At 45.4% G+C, this 16,048-nt stretch overlaps 1 protein-coding gene across 3 annotated transcripts in view; it reads left to right on the top strand.

Moving 5' to 3' along the window:
* Positions 1-16,048, top strand: part of GLIS1 (GLIS family zinc finger 1) — a 406,284-nt gene that overhangs the window by 271,724 nt on the left and 118,512 nt on the right. The gene's annotated exons all lie outside the window — the stretch shown is intronic.

Here is a 16,048-nt window from a genome sequence, read left to right as displayed (position 1 = left end):
TTTCAGTTGGAACACCCCCCACCCAAATCTAAATCTCTCTGCATGTTACATCTGCCCCACCTACAGCGCAACATGGTTTTGCCCAGTTGCTTGCTTCTTTGCTTTACTTACAAACATGAATCAGTCCCAATACACGCACATTACAGTAAGTGGTCAGAAAGTGACGATAGTATGTACTCAAGTCTCCTGGTGCCTGTTAAAAGTAAACCAAACTACAGATGTGTCCTCATACACATTGGTGGTCATTCCGAGTTGTTCGCTCGCAAGCTGTTTTTAGCAGCTTTGCACACGCTAAGCCGCCGCCTACTGGGAGTGAATCTTAGCTTATCAAAATTGCGAACGAAAGATTAGCTGAATTGCGAATAGACAATTCTTAGCAGTTTCTGAGTAGCTCCAGACTTACTCGGCATCTGCGATCAGTTCAGTGCTTGTCGTTCCTGGTTTGACGTCACAAACACACCCAGCGTTCGCCCAGACACTCCCCCGTTTCTCCAGCCACTCCCGCGTTTTTCCCGGAAACGGTAGCGTTTTTTCGCACACTCCCATAAAACGGCCAGTTTCCGCCCAGAAACACCCACTTCCTGTCAATCACATTACGATCACCAGAACGAAGAAAAAACCTTGTAATGCCGTGAGTAAAATTTCTAACTGCATAGCAAATTTACTTGGCGCAGTCGCACTGCGGACATTGCGCATGCGCATTAGCGACTATTCGCTCCGTTGCGACAAAAAAATAACGAGCGAACAACTCGGAATGACCACCATTGTTCTCAAATTGCACCAAATATCCACTATTGGTGCACCATAAAAAATGTGATTAAGACACAGCATGCATTTTATTCGCACTGCTAATGTGATAGAGGCACAAGGTATGAATGCCCTGTGTACCACTAGTGGATTCATACACTATAGCAGTGCAAAAAATTCACTAATCTAATAAAAGAGTCCGGGGACTGTCATTACGGAGCTGCACCATGCATCCCTCTATGCAGCATTGTGCGAATGTACTCTGCAAATGCTATATCCCCAGTACACTGCTCTTCTGTCTTTGTGTGGCTTCCATGTGAAAGAGACGCTAAAGATGCAAAAGTACAAAATTGCATATCTGTGATATCTCACGCCATATGGCGTAAACACATAAGGTAAATGAGGGCATATCTGTAGATGCATATGTTACATTTTAAATATTAAAGTCACTGCCATATTATCAGCCTTACCCTTCCCAACTGTGTAGAAAAAGGAGTGTTCAGTACACTGTAATTCTTTTGTTAATATCGCTGACATCACAGTTATACTACATTTGCATAATTGTGGGTATCTAGAGACTTTCAGCGAATCAGACACGACCAATGGCCGCCATCATCATCAGCTTGTAACTTGCAGCAAGAGTCCAGTAATTGCAAGTCATCTCTTTTACACCTTTTAAGTGTCCATCTTGGTACACCTTTTGCATTGACATGCCCTTTACTGGACTTTGGTCACGTCTAGAAGCAGCCTCCTAACCCCATCCCGGTCTCCTGGTTGCAGGGAGCCGTAAGTGAGGCCGAGTCATCAAGACAAAGAGGCGAATCAGGCGCACTTACAGAAAGGTGCAGCTTGCCTTTACCGTCAACTTGGAATGGAGCCCTATATTTATAAGTGCCTGTTCCTGGTACATGAGCACAGATATGCATTACACAGACCATTTCAGTACTAGTTTGCCAGGAACTCCGTATCTAACATCAAAGTATACAGAAAGGGTCCTCTATAATAAAATGGTGCCATGTGCTCAAATCCTTCATAATGTACAGGGACTAAGAGATATAAAAGCCACAGGGCTGAAACACCGCAGTAGTCCTGGGTCACCCTATTGGGCTGATTCTGTTGGCTGGACCCAAAACCTACAGAAATGGGAGCCTCTGTTGGTCTATGCAAATATCTGTTTGTCCTAGGGCCATCGTAACATATAGGCACACTGGGCAGCTGCCCAGGGCACCACGATTCCAAGGACATTTGAGTAGGGCCCTTCTTGGGAGGCAGGTAGAGAATGCTGCCCACCCACTCGGATTGTGAATTCCACACAATTAGAGTGCAGCATTCTCTACCTGCCTCCCAGCCTGCAGTCAGACAGTGAATGCTGGAGCTATCCACTAATCAAAGTGACAGTCATTCACTGTATGAAAGTATGTGGAGAGAAAGAAGGGGTAAGTTATGATTTATTTATTTTTTATTCCCATGAATTATTAGATAGGGGCCCCAGTATATTTTTTTGGCCAGGGCCTACAATGCTTAAGATGGCCTTGGTGTGTCCACATGAATCTGAGTCACACCACCCACAGATTTTCCTTCCGAAGCCACAACTATTACCATTGCTATTGGCTCTTGCACCCACCTCATACTGGGTGCAAAAGATCCATTGAAAACTAGATTCCCTGCTGCATCGGCACACCTCACACAAGTATGGAATTCTGGCTACACACCCACAATACTCACATGGCACTCTCACCAGGCGTGTCCAAAAAGTCAGCACCCATTTGCTGGCCTGAAACGCCTATTTCACCGCATGCTCACTCTGCTCGAGATTCGACTTGGATGGAGCTACTTGCTAAACACACATCATGTGATGCATGCACAGATGCCATTTGCAGCTTCTGACGCATGCACAGCCAGTAGAAAATCGTGAGCTGTGTCCAATTCAAAATCAGCCCTTATACCTGACCTGGTTCCCAAAGGCCAGGCAGGTGATCCTTATATTGTATATCATTCCTTGTATAATCAGCATCAGGGGGGCAATATGTTTTATGTAATGGGCATCACGTTGGGGCAATACATTGGCAATATGGATATCACAAGAGGCTTAATTGTTTCTTCCCACTTGTAACTCCCTCGACTGTCTCTGCAACTGGGGAGGCCACGTTTTTATCTAGCCGTGGTTTTACCGTATCTGATATAGGCCTATATCTGCTGCATCTCCCTATAGAGCGTGGTACTGTATGTCATGTCAACATTTCAAATGTTGGCATGGGCATTATGCTGACATGTAATATGTGGGCATGTCAACTCAGTCATAGTATTGACATGTTCATTGTGTTGACATTGTATGTCAACATAGCATATTTTCACTATTTTAGCCTAACTCTAAACCTAACCCTAAATCTAGCAGTAAAATGTACTATCCACATTGTGACTGGATACTCCTCCTTATATTGGGGGGCTGGTATCGAACTTCCGGCGGTCAGGATCCCGACAGTCAGAATCCTGACATCGGAATCCCAATGCTCAAAATGCCGACACATCCCAGTGAGTGTTTTATCCCTATCCCACCTGCGGCCTAACCCTAACCCCCCCCCCCCCCCAGCAGAGTAACCCTTACCTTCCTATCCCCCTGCAGCCTAAGCCTCCCCCTAGTGCCTAACCCTATCCCACCCAACCTGCGGCCTAACCCTAACCTCCCCCCAGCAGAGTAACCCTAACCTTCCAAACCCCCGGCAACCTAAGCCTCCCCCTAGTGCCTAACCCTATCCCACCCCACCTGCGGCTTAACCCTAACCTCCCCCCCAGCAGAGTAACACTAACCTTCCCAACCCCCCGCAGCCTAGGTCTCCCCCTAGTGCCTGACCCTAGAACTATCCCTAACACTAATACTCACCTTGGGCATCTGTTGGCATTGTAAGCGTCAGGGATGGGGTGTAGGGATTCTGGCCACCGGGATTCCAACCTCCAGGATCCTGACTACATCCCATGTATTGATAATCATTTCTGTAAAAATACATTAAGTTAGAAATGTCATCACACAAAACAACATTGCTCTTCATGCCGGACTGAGATATTCTGTGCTCTAATAGACAAAGGAATTTTGGCTACTTGAAAACAGGAAATCAATGAGACATTTTTATTGTAAATAAGTGGTCCTTTAAAATGCCAGTTAATCCTTTTATGATGGTCCCACAAAGTGAACACAAGGTAAAGCCCGGTGGTAACAAGCTCATCCCTCCATCTGCTGTCAATTACTGCCCAGTCCTCCTCATTTGTGCACAGAAGGATTCCCTGGTTTGTCCGTTACCACGAGGTCCTCAGTCTTCTCCCTCTAACCCTCTATCATTCTGCGTTCTTCTCTATGGCCCATTCACTAAGGCCATTCGGTAGTGAGAGGAAGCCGTCTAATCTCCCTGCAATATCCTGTTATGTTTCATACTTAGTATGTGTTATTTTAGTTTTATTGCATTTGAGATTTATCTGCATTATAATCAGAAAAGTGTCCAACCAAAATAATGAGGCAATGCCTGCAAGACCTTCATGTTTGAAGATTAATTTTCCTGCTTTCTTAGATTCAGTGTTCCAGACAATTGGAATTTTGATTGTCTGAGACAGCAGAAATTAGTGAACTTAATATGCTTATGTATGGAAAGAGAATAAACTCTCATCCCAGCCCGTGCTTCTTGCTGTATACTCAATTTTGTAATCTGTGGATGGAGAGTGGGTTACGTTATCATTGTGTGACTCCAACCCAGGACTCGTGAGGTAATTGCTTGCAATCTCAATTTGGGAGTATATATTAATAAACCCATATTACATACTGTATGTCACCAAGGTCACAGACTTGGACAAAACATAACCAGTTCCTTCCTAATACGCTGGACATTGCTGATGTATTTATATTCAAGACAGTTCCTCTTTATAAAATGTCCATTAAAAACAAGAATTCATGGGATACTTACTGACTCTCCCGGTTTGTCCAGGAGAGTCCCGGTTTTCGATTGGCTCTACCAGACTGCAGAGATAGTGGCCATCCTTCCATTTGCCTCCCACTACCTGAGTAAGGTTGGGGTTCCGGCGATTCGATGATGGTATTTGCATTGAGGATGGTCAGAATAAATTTAGTAGGATAGTTTTCAGGTGTGCTCAAAAAGCAAGTTGGCAAATGATACCTGTATGGGGTCAATTCAATTAGCTGCGTTCAGTATGGATTGTGTAATAGCATTACTGCCCCACAGCACTGAGGTCATTGGTTTGACTCCCAACATGGACCTAAGAACAGGTACACACTTGCATGATATCGCCAATATATGTCATATCGGAACGATATTATGCGGATCTTACAGTGTGTACAGTCAATTGCGCACATTGTTTTAGTACAATAAACTGAAGCCCCTTGGAGACTGGGGGAAAGTATATGATTAGGCTTACCATACTATACCTTTAAACTGGGACACTCATGGATTCCCCAGGTTCTCTAGCTGATTAAAACCAGGTGAAGTGCAGGCTTGAAATCAGCCAGCAATAGAACCTGTGTAATTCAGGAGTGTCCTGGTTTAAAGGGATAGTCAGAAAGATAGTCAGCAGGATCCTGAAGGTCAGAATCTTGACACATCTCTGCATTTTCTCCCTACCCCTAATCTTACCCCTATCCTCCCCCTCCTGCAGCAAAATCCTAATTGCCCCCCCCCCCCCAGCCTAACTCTAACAGACCTCCCTACTGCATACTGGCCGATATAGCTGCCCCCTCTTCCAGGAGGAGGTAGCCTGATCGGCGAACAGGGGGGGAATGTCTGGTAGTAAGGGCTCCACCCCCCGCTATCCAGTGCCGAGGAAACAGGCACTGGAGAGCGGGGGGCGCAGCTATGATGACACGATTCAGCGCGAATCGCGTCATCGGGTCCCCCTCGGACCACCCACTGGTGCTCCGTTGTGGGCGACCAAGGGGGGTTGCGGGAGCTGGCGACGGATGTGGGACACTTGCCTACCTTTCCGGGGGGCCGGGAGCTTCACACGATTTTCTGGAACCTCCCGGCCTGCCCTACAGACTAACCCTAACCTTGCACCCCTGCAGCCTAACCCTATCCCTCCCCTTCCCATGTTGCCTTACCCTAAACCTGGTTTGGATTCTGGCAGTCGGGATCCTGCTGTTGGTCTGCTGGCTGACGGGAAACCGACTGCCAGTATTTTGACCACACCCCTTTTTCCTAACACCAGAACTGGCCACTTTTATGAAGTTATTATTATTATACTAGTATTAGGCATACCACCAGCTGAATTGCAGTATTTATCACCGGTACTTCTCGCTTCCAGCCAATTGAAAAACTTCAGGTCATTGTTCTCCAACCCCCTTTACTAGAGTTAAAAAAATATTTTTGAAAATTTAAAAATACTAAAAAAAAGAAAAGAAAAAAAAAGGCATTCACTGAAAAATAAAAACAGTGATAAAATAAAGTGAAAAAACACTCTGCTTACTACACCATGGCCCTCATTCCGAGTCGTTCGCTCGGTAATTTTCTTCGCATCGCAGTGAAATTCCGCTTAGTACGCATGCGCAATATTCGCACTGCGACTGCGCCAAGTAATTTTACAATGAAGATAGTATTTTTACTCACGGCTTTTTCTTCGCTCTGGCGAACGTAGTGTGATTGACAGGAAATGGGTGTTACTGGGCGGAAACACTGCGTTTTCAGGGCGTGTGGATAAAAACGCTACCGTTTCCGGAAAAAACGCAGGAGTGGCCGGAGAAACGGGGGAGTGTCTGGGCGAACGCTGGGTGTGTTTATGACGTCAAACCAGGAACGACAAGCACTGAACTGAACGCAGATGCCGAGTAAGTCTGAAGCTACTCTGAAACTGCTAAGTAGTTTGTAATCGCAATATTGCGAATACATCGGTCGCAATTTTAAGAAGCTAAGATACACTCCCAGTAGGCGTAGGCTTAGCGTGAGCAACTCTGCTAAATTCGCCTTGCGAGCGATCAACTCGGAATGAGGGCCCATAAACCAAATTTGACAAAATAAACCAGCATATGGCCAATTTTAGTTTTAGTTTATTGAGCCTTCATACCAGAAAGGCAGCAATTATGGCCCTATACTGATTGTTGGAATCATGTGTAATTCAGTTTAGCCTATTTGGCACCACACAGTGCGTAGTCAGGCTCGGACAGACCCACAGGGGTGCAGGGGAAACCACCGGTAGGCCCCACTGCCTGGGGGCCCTCCTCCTCTAGGGATCAGGTTCTAGACTGTGCACTTGAATTATATATTATACATATGTTACCTTATACTGCACAGGATTAGGATGTATTCTCTACAGTACATTGCTGTCATTAATCTGGCACATTATCATGCATGCACTAGCATTAATTACTATATAAATTATCAAGGAGTCCAGACCAGGTACTCTATAAGGGTTAGCCAAACATCTGTGGTGGATGGCCACACCCCCTTTGGAGGCTGGCCACACCTCTAATCATGGGCCCCTACCACTGCATATCCCCGGTGGGCCCTTCATGCTCCAGTCCGACACTGGGCGTAGTATATTGTTTTTGACACTAGATGTGGTTCATATTGGGGGTCATTCCGAGTTGATCGCTCGTTGCCGATTTTCGCAACGGAGCGATTAAGGCAAAAATGCGCATGCGCATGGTACGCAGTGCGCATGCGCTAAGTATTTAACACAAAACTTAGTAGATTTACTCATGTCCGAACGAAGAATTTAATTTCCATCGTTGAAGTGATCGGAGAGTGATTGACAGGAAGTGGGTGTTTCTGGGCGGAAACTGACCGTTTTCTGGGAGTGTGTGGAAAAACGCAGGCGTGCCAGGATAAAACGCGGGAGTGTCTGGAGAAACGGGGGAGTGGCTGGCCGGACGCAGGGCGTGTTTGTGACGTCAAACCAGGAACGAAACGGGCTGATCTGATCGCAGTGTAGGAGTAAGTCTCGAGCTACTCAGAAACTGCTAAGAATTTTCTATTCGCAATTCTGCTAATCTTTCGTTCGCAATTCTGCTAAGCTAAGATTCACTCCCAGAGGGCGGCGGCCTAGCGTGTGCAATGCTGCTAAAAACAGCTAGCGAGCGAACAACTCGGAATGACCCCCATTGTCATTGCCACCATTAATTGCTCTATTTTCTCAATTTGACACTATTTATGGGTCAGCATAGTATCATTGGCTTCAGTATGGTTTAGCTTTATACTTTTGGCATCTTCTATGGCTCAATAATTGGTACCAAGTATAAAAAGTAAAGACAAATCTGGCAGCTAATGATACTTTCCTTTTCTTCTGCTTTTTGTCTGCTTTTATATGCTGGGCGCCATGATCTACTCTACGTTTATGGTGATGAAGTGAGTTCACTCTGCATACTTGTGTACATCAGATACGAGGTATACAGAATATTTAAAATCACATAGCTTCTCTGATGGGATATATGTATTATTACCTGTGTGTATTCATATCATTGTGGCCAATCGGTTGCACACTCCTGTGAACATGTCTTCAGGAGTATGTTAGTATTTAAAGCAGTAATCCCACATAGGGTTTTTTTTTTTTAGTAGCACTTTAAGTACATTTGTAAGTTAGCTGTCCTTCTACAAAACATCTCCTGTTCAAAATCCCTCTGAATATTGGGGGTCATTCCAAGTTGATCGCACGTAGCAACTTTTTGCAGCTCGTGCGATCAACTAGACGCCGCCTATAGGGGAGTGTATATTAGCATAGAAAGGCTGTGATCGCTTGTGCAGCCATGCTATGCTAAAAAAGTTTTCTGCAGAAGTAGACTATCCCTGCAGTTACTTACCCTGTGCGATGAATCCAGTGATGAAGGTCCCGGAATTGACGACAGACAGCCACCCTCCAAACGCCTGGACACGCCTGCGTTCGGATCTCCACGCCCGGAAAACGGTGAGTATCTGCCCCGGAATGCCTCCCCACTGTCAACCTTCTTGCGATCGCGCTAGCGATCACTTTCTTCTCTCTTCTGGTCGTTGCCCGGCGCCGGCTGACACTGGGTAACGACGCGCGTGCGCATTGTGGGCGCTGTGCATGTGCAGTTCCGACCCGTTCGCACCGCAGCGAAGAACCACTGCATGCGAACGGGTCGGAATGACCCCCCTATGACACTCCTGCATTTTTGCAGACACTCCCCGTTAACTCCAACAAACAGTCACTTCCTGTCAATCACTCTGCAATGAAAACCTATTTGTTTGCATGATCGCAAATGCACCTTGGCACGTGCGCACTGCGATTGCGGCACTTGCGCAGTCTGCTGATAATCGCTCTGTTGCGTGAAGATTGGGACCTAGGTGTATGCTACACTATGTAGACAAAAGTGATTGGACACCCCTGCGCAAGCGAAATGGTGTGCTCCTGCAGCAGACACGTGTTCGTGAAGGTATAAAACGGGTAGAGATTATTTGCTAACGAAATGGTTTGCCGTAAGGAGTTTGAAAAGGAGATCATCTTAGGCTGCTCCATCGGAGGTATGAGTGTAAGAAACATTGCGGATGATAGGAAAGTTCCTAAATCCAAAGTGTTTTTTGTCATTAATGCGTGGATGAAGAATGGTCATTGCATGAATGCACCTCCTCCTGGAGGGATCCGGTCATCATACTGGTGTTCGGGATGCCGGCACTCAGAATCCCAGCAACAGAATCCCGACATGGGAGGTTATTCAAGTTGGATTGCAAATTTTGCCTAAAAGCAGAATCTGCAATTCTTTATTCCACATGCTGGGGGCCGCTCATCGCAGGATCAGTATGCTTAATGTCCTGCCCAGCGGCTGTGTCAGCAACTTAATTGCGGCCGCAGCAACTGTGGACAGCCCCCTGACTTTGCAGCCTGGCTGCAAAGGCAGGTGGCCCGTCGCTACCTGCCCCTGCAATGCCACGTTGCCGCCCGTGAACAGGTGTTTGAAGCCAATATGTTCCGATAGGATTAGGCTGCGGTAGGGAAGGTTAGGGGTAGAGGGGAAGGTTACAGTACTTATCTAGCAGATGTTGGGATTCTGCGCGTCGGGATGCCACTGTCAGTATTCTGTCGCCGGCATCCCAAGTGCCAGGAACTGATAAAGCTGAATCTATTTATCGTATAAATATCCCTTTAAGAGGTCTAAGAACACTGTACGCTGACTATTCAAGAAGTACCGTAAGGGTACGCTACTTGCGTAACGATCGCTCAGCCATAGGCGAGACGCTCAAGCGTCGCGTTCGCTCACGGCCCAGAGATCACAGACTGGCACACTATTGGCTACAGACAAACGTAATGATTCACTATGGCGTAGCGGACGCTCGAGACCACGAGGAGATCACCAGCGGCGCAGACGCTCACAACGCTATACCTTGATATCTATACCTTTAACAATGAGATACACAATATACCTTTATGTAGAGACAGTGTGTAAGTGCAACCTGGTGTAACCTGATTAACTACAAAGCTGCTTGAGCGTCACCGACGCTCTGTGAACACTTAACACTATGAGAAAATACACAGATACTTGTTTAGGGTCCAAAGCCTATTAAATGTATTATAACTAATATACTTGTAAAAAGGAATCACAGTACAAATGATACACTACAATATAACAGAGACTTCCTAACCAAATAACTACACTATAAATACAATACAATACAAGTCGAGATACTTTAAGGAAAATATGGGAGAAAGAGTAGAGAGAGAGAGAGAGAGAGAGATGAGATGAGAGAGATGGCTCACAGTAAGACAATATGATCACGGAGAAAAACTTACGCATAAGGGGAAACGATCGCATGCGCCTGGACATCCAGCACCCGATTTTCAGCAATGAGAACCGTTGAAGAGTGAGAGCTGGATGTGGTCGGCCTGCCTATTTATGCCCCACACCCAATGCAATCTAATGGTCCCTACAATCTTGTCGTCCATTGGACACAGGAATTCGGCTTCGCATCATAACAAAAGGTCATTGGGTAATTCATACAGGTGGGCTGTGACGATTTCAAACAGCTCAGGTGGGTGGGAAACTGGGTTTCCCGCCGCATACCTGAGTAAGAGTAAATAATAGTAATGGACATAAACTTCTTATGTCCATAACTATTCGCACGAGCGATTAATACGCTCCAAACCAACACCGGAATATTGCTATTTAAATACTCTTCCGATGGGTACCAAACACTACTGTATGACTCCTGTTAGACCCTTCCTGCAATACAAAGAGGGATCCCTCCGTTTAGGGACATTCTATATTAACCAAACTTTCAGAGTCTATCAAAGGGACCATGATCTATAAACTACGTTAATTGTGGAAATATGTAACGATTGGGTCGCACGCTACGACTACATACTCTTTACCGTAAATACGCATACCGATGCGAGCGGGTGCACGCATCAGCGGGTATGCGCTATCACGGGAAAGCGCACGCATGCGCAGCGCGGACCAGCGTGAGGTGCAAATATGGCAGCATGTATAGGGATATTTTTCTGACTTTGACAGTCCACCCTTTGGCAGTCAATAATAACTGCCATCTTCTAAAACATTTCAAAAGGAGAAAAATATATGTCAGGGGTTAATTCATTTCCATGGTTGGGTAGGGGAGGAGAGAGGAGTAGGTGTGAAGAGGGTATGACCTAGTGAGATAGCAGAAGCATGTGTGTATGAGTCCATGTTCGGGGGGGGGGGGTCATGTATCATCGTGCCGTACGTGTTGTAAATCAAGCTTCGAGGTATTGCGAAGTATACATTTGAATTCCTTCTTATCCTGTGGTACAGGTCTGTGGATGGGCTGTCAAACTTTACCGAGCTCTTTTCGGATTTTTGAACAAAATGGGGAGCACATTTTAGTTGATGATACATGAATGGGGGAATATGTGATTGCTGATATCTGTGCCTGTATTCCCTATACTATGTGTGTTATTACCTGAGGGTTGTAGAGATGAAGATGAAGAACACTTATGGAAAATGCAATGATATTCTATGTCAGGTAAATGTACATCTGTCGTCGAAGTTTTGTTCGGTATCAGTTGAAAGTCGTCTTCTTTGCGCTGTTTTGCTCCTTAGGCATGAGCAACAAGCTTTGTCAGTGCCATCAGATTTACAAAAATGTTGGGCTAGCGTGAGTTTAAAAATACTAGGGAAACTGGGGATCCATGGCAAAGTTCATCAAGTGTCCATTTCTCAAGTGGTCAAAACTCTTTCTTTGGTCCATCCGTTGTCTGTATAGCGTCTCGTCAACTTCCTCGTCCAAGGGGGTCTTGTTATCTTGGAGAAAAGCAGAAAAAACAGGTGAAAGAAACGGACCGTATAATCACATTTTCATCACATCCTGGTTTCTATCATTGGGTCATAAATCAAATCCAGGTTAATTACAGTTTCCTCACTCCTCAAACTCATCACTCTTGTACTTTGTTTGCACCTCATTAAAGCCTGCCCGCATCTAAATATCAATCCAATAGATATAACAACACCTAAAATACATAGGAGAAACTTTCCAACATCCATTATGACTCCTTGAGCCCAGTCTCCCAAACCGGAGAACCAATTTCGCGGGTTCAACCATGACACCCAACCAGTCAGCTCATTACCTACAGCAGCAAGAGTGAGATTGTGTTTTCGGCGAAATTCCCACTTCAATTGGAGAATATCGTCCATCTTTTGGTCTATGACCTCTACCGGATCCTCGGTGCTATTTGTGATATACGTGCAACACTTCACGCCGTACTGTGTTGCCAATGTAACACAATATCCGCCTGTCACTGCTGTGAGGTAATTAAGAACCATTCTATGCTGTACCAGTTCTGTTTTATAAGCTTGGAGTTCTCTTCCAGTGTATCTAAACGTGTCATCATACATTTCAGTGATATTATCTAACAAATTGGCGAGTGCGGAAATGTATCTATAATTCATCACTCCTCGAGCGGTGCGAGTGAAATCTAACGCCACCAGAACCTGAATCCCGGTGGATTCATGGATCAGATCAGAGGCCGGATGCTCTAACCTTTCTGACAGTTGTCTTTTAACGAGGTGCTCGTAATGAGTGTGAGTATAAGGAGCTTGGGCACCACGGTGTATGTCTTTCATTTTATCATGAGTTACAGTCATCACTTCAGGCAATACTTTTCCAATATAACACAATCCTTCAGAGTTTGGGGCAAGCCACTTGTACGCCTTTCTCCCGCATATGAAATAAGCATCATCGGGGAGAACATATGGGACGGAGTAGGACATTACCATATTACATACCTTCCAGGTGAAATCTCCTGACACTAATTCTTCCATCTGCTTAATACACGTATCGGGTTGTACGATATGTGCACAGTATCCTGGTGATACTTCTCCAACTCTAGTAATCCTATTTCCTAAGGTATATCTATACCTGAAAGATTTTCCTCTACTGGCTATGTGGCGTACAAGCTCTGTATCTGTAGGCATTCTATCTGCTCTATGCGAGAAGGTCATGGTCAGGTTGCTCCATGACACTTCCCAATTTCCCGGCTGTCGGGGATTGGAGAGGTTGAAACATAAGAGGGACCTATCCACATGGTATTGGTGGAGCTTCAAACTAGGAGGGCTGGAGATATTAAACCTCCTGTCCACCGGTCTCCCACCATTTAACTCAAGTACCTCCCCTATCGCTAAAGGAAATGGTACTAGCCCTGATTTGCTATGACCCTGAGGTACTTGAGAGCATACCCAACAATCTGTTTTGTTTAATACATTACCCACTAAGGAGTGATAATCACTCAATGGATGCCGGTCCATATGGATATTAAAACTGGATTGGCATTTCTTTATGCACCCATCCTCAACCAAGTTGTTACAAAGCCTGCAGATACAGTTTTCTTCAGCTAACAATCCATCACAATTTCTTCTATCGGATCGTTTTCTGATACTCGCCTTTGCTTGTTGGTTAGGTTGATCTTGGAAAACTACGCCTTCATCATCATAATCGGAACCCATTCCAGAACCTCTCTCGACCTCCATGGTACTCTCGCCGGAACAGACTGCTCTGGTCAACATCATGGTCAACAGGAAAATCCGGATCACAGTCTCTTGGGGCAAGTCCATCTTTGAGGAGGAAATGGAGAAGTATGAGAAGGGGGAAAAAGAAATTTCAAGGGAGAGGGGATGGGAAGTGGAGAAAAACAATAAAAGGGATTGGGGAGTCGACAACTGCTTTCGGTCTTCAAGGCTCAGGTGCCGCCTCAGTCCTCCTGGAACAGACACTCCAGTGATACAACCTCTACCGTCTGTTCCTTATCACGGGACTTCTCTGGATCAGCAACCTTCTTGCAGTGGGATGAATGGACCCAAGTCTCTCTCTCAGCAACCTTCAATGCTGTGGTGCTAGTTAATAAGACCTGGTATGGTCCTTCCCATCTATCAATAAGACAACCTTAGTTTGGCATAATTGCAACTTGTCTTTGGAAACCTTGTGTCCTGTGTCTGAAAGATGAAACAGGAGCTGTTTCGTATCCTTCAGGGATGCTTCCAGTGAATCTGAACACAGTAATAAATCATCCACATACTGTATCAATACTGATCCACTCTCTGGTTGGAAAGACTGTAAACAATCATGCAAAGCCTGAGAAAATATACTTGGACTATCTATGAAACCTTGGGGTAGTCGAGTCCATGTGTATTGGACTCCTCTGTATGTGAATGCGAACAAATATTGGCTGTCAGGGTGCAGAGGTACCGAAAAGAAAGCGGAGCAGAGGTCAATAACAGTGAAAAATTTGGCAGTGGGAGGAATTTGCATTAGGATGACAGCTGGATTTGGCACTACGGGGAACTGACTCTCAACTATTTTGTTAATCCCCCTTAGATCCTGCACTAGCCTGTAACCCCTCCCCCCACTCTTTTTAACAGGGAAGATGGGACTATTGGCAGTGCTGGACGTTCTTAACAGAATGCCCTGTTGTAGCAAGCGCTCTATTACTGGGAAAACTCCTAACTCCACCTCTGGCTTCAGAGGATACTGTGGGACTTTTGGAGCTATCCTACCATCTTTTACTTGTACAACTACTGGAGCTACGTTTGCCATTAATCCAGTGTCCTGTCCGTCTTTTGTCCAAAGTGACTCTGGTATTTGAGATGTCATCTCTTCTACTTGGGATGGATTCCTATTTGTCATACTGGAATGTGATATTAATTTTGATGGGGAGTCTAACATGTCTCGTACTTCCTGAGCGTGATTCTCAGGTATGTCCAAGAATACACCTTCAGAAGTACAATAAATGACGCACCCCATTTTACATAGTAGGTCTCTTCCCAGGAGATTGGTTGGTGCCGATGCAGCCAGCAAGAAGGAATGCTTGGTATGCAAAGGCCCTATTGTAATCTCGGCTGGTTTGCTAACAGGGTAATGCTGTACTACTCCAGTTACTCCCATGGCTGGAATGGTCCTACCAGTGGTTCTCATGCCCACTGTCGAATTTATCACTGACTTGGCCGCCCCTGTGTCTACAAGAAAGTTTAAAGTTTTACCAGCTACATTGATTGCAATCTCTGGTTCACTTCCAAGACTGGCAATCAATTTAACCGGCTGCAGATTACAGGTATGGCCACACCCCTATTGGGTATGCTGACCCCCCTGAATCCCGCTGGCAGCAACTACTTGGGGGGGAGGTAGCTGGGAACTACCAGAGGCATGCCAATCTCTGTTCGGGGGGTATCTTTTTGTTTCCCCTGTATGTGGCTCAAAACTCCGCCTCTGTGGACCCTGCTCCCAATGTCTTGTGTTGTGTCGTTGTCTAGGGGGTTGAAAAGATCTTTGTACACTCTTTGTTCTACAGTCTCGTGCATAGTGTCCCTGTCTGTTACAGGAATAACAAGTTATTTCAGTTGACTTACTTACAGGATTCGATGGTACATACGCAGGCTGCTTTGTGGTCAGCGCCTGTATACTTACTGACATTAACTTATCACTTTGTGATTCTCGGTGCCTGGTGATGTTTCTGTCGTGATCAATAGCAGCCTCTCTCAAAGTGGACACTGACAGACCTCGCCAACATGGTTGCGTGGTCTGTACCCTAGCCTTTAATGTTTCCTTTAAACCATCCATCAGTACAGATACTGCTACTTCTTGGTGGTTTGGGTTGGTCTTAATGTCTTCTATACCAGTGTATTTTGCCATTTCTAATAGTGCCCGGTGAAAATATTCTGTTGCCGTTTCGGACTCTTTTTGTCTAATGGAGAATATTTTGTTCCATTTAACAACGGCTGGGAAATACTCCTTTAGCTGTAAATTTATCCTTTTTACGTTATCTTTGTTGTACACATCTGAAAGCGGTACATCTTTATCTAGTCCACAATCAGCCAAGAATTGAACTGAGTCGA

Source organism: Pseudophryne corroboree, chromosome 9, assembly GCF_028390025.1.
Source record: "Pseudophryne corroboree isolate aPseCor3 chromosome 9, aPseCor3.hap2, whole genome shotgun sequence".
Classification (NCBI taxonomy): Eukaryota; Metazoa; Chordata; class Amphibia; order Anura; family Myobatrachidae; genus Pseudophryne; species Pseudophryne corroboree.
This window is presented reverse-complemented; position numbering and strand designations above follow the sequence as displayed.